At 31.3% G+C, this 4,535-nt stretch overlaps 1 protein-coding gene across 1 annotated transcript in view; it reads left to right on the top strand.

The window, feature by feature from the left end:
• The first annotated feature begins 254 nt into the window (after positions 1-254).
• Positions 255-4,535, top strand: part of FucTA (glycoprotein 3-alpha-L-fucosyltransferase A) — a 39,115-nt gene continuing 34,834 nt past the window's right edge. Inside the window, exon 1 of the mRNA XM_088262147.1 lies at positions 255-488. The gene's annotated coding sequence lies outside the window, so the exon portion shown is untranslated. The remainder of the gene's footprint in view (positions 489-4,535) is intronic.

The following is a 4,535-nucleotide window of genomic DNA, read 5'->3' on the forward strand; positions in this document are numbered from 1 at the left end:
AAATTAAAATAAATTAGATTCCCATATTGGAATGAGTTAGTTGCGCTCTCTGTTAGCTAATCAATCTACACCATAAAATTGCAAAAACTGAATAAATTACCGCGATGAGTTTCGTTTACAAGCCTCTCAATACAGTTTTGTTGCGTGTCTAATTTTGAATTTTCTACGTCAAATGTCACTTGTTTTTTTTATTACGCAATCTATTTCCTCAAAGTTTTCATTTTCGTCACCGAGATATTGACCGAAGCTGGCTCATTTGACTATTTATCTCCATCGGCGATTCTCGTTATGTCGCAATGGCGGGCTACCATCTCCAAACATCTAGTTCCCTCGAAGATATTAATGTTCGAAAAGTAAATAACAGTTTTCAGTTCATGGCCATGATGAATTGAAATCCTCGTAATATTTTTGTGTGCACTTATGTTACTCTTGGCTTTTTGAGCATAGCAGTTTAAATTCACACGTGATTCCCATGTGACGCGAGTTGGGTGAGATGCAGATATGTTTTTTTTATTGCTGTGATACGTTAGTAATGTTATTGTCACCCTATACGTAAACGTCAAAAGGGGGCGTACGTTCGCATATACCAAAGCGATAATAATCTTCAAACTATTTTTATTATCATCTTCATATCACTCTGAATTTCAAATGCAATACGATGCATTAAGAAATTCAACTGTGTCGTATATTTTACGTTTAAATATAAGTGTGTTATAAATTTATATAATTGTTAAATATATTTTTTTATGTGGTAGTTCAATATTATTCAAAGTGCTACAAATTCAGTTATAACGTTCAACCACTGGTATATTTTTACAATTTTGGTAAGCTTATTCATTCATTTATATTCATTTGTTGAAATATATCACTTTTTTAAATATAAATATTTATGTTGTTTAAGTAAGAAATGTATTATTTCTCAACAGAGATTGCATTTTTTATAATAAAATATGATCGATCATTGACAGGGCTTACGAGCTAACATTGACTGGTTTAAATGATCACTTTATACACCGCGCAACGTCAACATTTTGATAATTATTCAACATACAAATTGCCAAATTCAATCGATCAGTCCAACTGAGATACGAAACAGTTACGTTACTATATGTGTATAACTTTCAAGAAAATGCAAAGGGTTTTTTTTTAATTTTCAATGAAATTTTGATCTCCTCGTGACATGAAACATGTCCTTCTAATAAGGACATCGATACCATACGAAAGTTAACGTTTTGACAACACAATTTTGATCTAAATTAATGTTAAGTTAAATTTAGATTCTCTACTATAGGTAAAGCGTGACTTCTGCTTAGAATCTCAGCAGAATCCTAGATAATGTAATTTTCCTTCCATACGATAATAACGGCAAAATACATTAGGGTAAGGGTATGCTAAGACGTTTCATAATAATTTTCATTTTCGTCAAAATTCTCCCGTTTTTTTTATGAAAATTGTGTAAATATTCATTATTTTAAAATTCAGATTTTAAAGTATATGGGCGCTTGTGCACTACACGGAATTTTACAGTCCGGTACCCCGGTTAGCATGATAAAACGGATGATTGGCTTGTGCTTTTGGTCGTCTTTCTTCGGATCGGTTCGCTTGATCGGTGCGTGATCACGGTGAGCGTAAATTTGGTCACACTAAACTGTCGTAGTCGCTTTTATTAAAAAAAAAGCACAGACTGCCGGACGGTAAAATTCCGTGTAGTGCACAAGCGCTCTACGTGTTTTGACTCTGTGACTAAATGTTGATTAAGTGTCGATTTTTTTTGTTCCTTTCAGTGGTCGTGTAATTTTTCAATAAGTGTGTCTAAATTTCGCTGATAGAGTTAATTTTTTATGAAACCTTCCACACTAGTTTTAAAATTTGAAGGTTGTATCTTTACAGCATTTATCCTCATAATTTACACACATTTGTCATGGCCAACTAATTGACATTTACCTCTAAACGAACACTCTTCACATCAGACTTGCTTAATTTAGTCTCCAAAACGTTATTGGCGAATCGATGGCGAAAAGATGTCAGAAGTCAATATTGCAATAACATTAAAAAGTTTTTGTCATGATGTTGGTTTATTAGTTAATAAATTTATATAATATGAAAAATCACAAGACTATCGATAACATTCTTATCATTAGAGAACTAAGGGAGATAATAAGGTTTAATCTTTAGATATTTAAATAAAACGAAAAACGTGCTTTTGCATACATCATCAAATTTCCGTCATCGAACGTTTTATGACGTCATATCGGCTGTCCAAACTCAAAACAAAGTAAGGGACATTTTTTTTGTAGTACGTTTTTTTTGCATTTTTGGACTAAGTAGATTCTACTTAATCCAATAATGCAAAAAAAACGTACTACAAAAAAATGTCCCTTACTGTGTTTTAAGTTTGGACAGCCGATGTGGTTTATCGTCTTTGGTTTATAGAGCTGTAATAGTAGTAGTGTGGATTGTTTGTTTACCACTACACTTCCATTTGTGTTTTACAAATATGAGGGGTGGAAGGGTGGTCCATAGACACCAATAAATAGAGCCGCCAAGAATTTAGTAATGTTACCAATATAAAAATAAATCCATCGTTTCTGTGACGTCATTCATTACTAACTTACAAAAACAACGTATTTACGAAGGCGAATTTTCCAAAATAAATGATGAATGAAAATATTGATTATATCCTTTATAAATTGAATATGTTAAATTAGTTATGCCTCCCGTCTGACAATGATCCATTACATGGATAAAAACATTTTTTTTATTAATTCCATTCGATCAATAATATAACGTGGCCTCTTTTTTAATAATCTTATTCTGCCTGATTTTCATTTTCTTAAAATATTATGTTTACTATTGAATGGTCTTATACTGGTCAAATACATGAATGCGGTCAGGTTAGGAGTCGTTATAATAATGTATGAGGAGATGAATGAACGTGGAAGAGACGAAGAATGTTTGCAAAGACAGACTGGTTTGGCGTTCTATTCTCTCTGCCTACCCGTGCGGGGAAGCGGCGTGATGATTAGTTAGTAAGTTTTTAATCAAAGTATTTTGTTTGTTTTAAACCATGCATCTATTTGTGAAGACCTATAATTGGCTTTATGTTAATTGTTTTTTTGAATTACCTAACGTCCAAGTGACTCTGAAATCTAGCTACGGCTTATGCAACACCGTTTATCATGTCCCTACTCAGGCTTCAACTTTATAAGTTTCATAGCCTATGCCTACTTGTGAGTGGATTTACTCTTTATCTTTAAAGCTACTATAATTTCATGTAATTCATGAGTGAAAATTCTAGGTAAAAACACTCGCTACGTTAATTGTTTTGTTTACTGTCGTGCATTTGTAGCTGTTGGTTTTCCAAAATGAAACATTTGTTTACACTAATTCTTATTTGTTTCTCTTTTCCTGTAATCTTTTTGCACTATTTTATCTTGTATAAATCGACCATTTCCTGCAAAACATCATAAACGCTAGTTAGGTAAATAAAGTATAAAAAAATGTTTTCAAAATTACATTGGAATCTCAGTTATAAATAATCCAGTCTCTTTAAAAGTAAAACATAACTAAAATACCAAACGAATAGGGTATTTAAAATATAATATTCCGCATATTTCGCTAATTATAAATACACTTGTGCATATTATACCTATTTTCAATAAGCAATGACGACCGTATATTAATTTAATATTTATTACATGAATATTTTACGCATAAAATACTTAAATTCCTCAAATAATTCATTAAGCTTCAACCATGCTTCGAATTATGGAGGAAAATATAAAATTTTACGAAGTGAGAATTTTATGACATGCATATCGTAGTCATACAGGGGAAAGTGACCAAGTGCATTTTTTACAAAAACGTGATTATTGACTATTAGATATCTTACTAGCTTAATATTGCCCTGAAAAAATCCCAAAGCGATTTTAAACATAGAAGTATAATATATTGACTTGTTAACTGCATTGATGTTTATTTTCTTGTCAAGCAAAAGTGACTTACATGGCCCTCCTGAACATTTTACGTTTTGTTAGTTGGTCACTTTCTCCTGTACGACTACGATATGTACGTAAAAAAATAAGTAACCGGTGACTAACATTAGAAGATTAAAAGTTTTGAGCAATCCAACATCTAAATTTTTATTGACATAGATGGATACAAACACGCGCGTTTTCAACGTGGTGTCCATATTTCAAACAAAGCAAAACAATTTGTGAATAAAATTAATAGGTTATAGATTTTGAACAAACACTTTCATCTTATTTTCAAATTATATTTATATGCTTATTATTTTTACGGTCTGTACTGTAGAATAGACTGACAGAAAGCGTAATATTTTTTAAATTCTTTCGTATTTAGGATAAAATGTGAAAATTAAGGGAAAAAACTAATGATTTCATCGTATACCAATTTTTGAACGTATTTAAAGTATCAATATTTTTATAGTTAATTCGTGAACACCATTGTAACATACGATGTACTAAATGAAAATATTTGGTATTACATACATTCATTTTAATTCCTGCATTTGT

The sequence above is a fragment of the Brachycentrus maculatus genome, unplaced genomic scaffold, assembly GCF_059751285.1.
Source record: "Brachycentrus maculatus isolate JH-2025_06_01 unplaced genomic scaffold, ASM5975128v1 h1tg000173l, whole genome shotgun sequence".
Taxonomy (NCBI): Eukaryota; Metazoa; Arthropoda; class Insecta; order Trichoptera; family Brachycentridae; genus Brachycentrus; species Brachycentrus maculatus.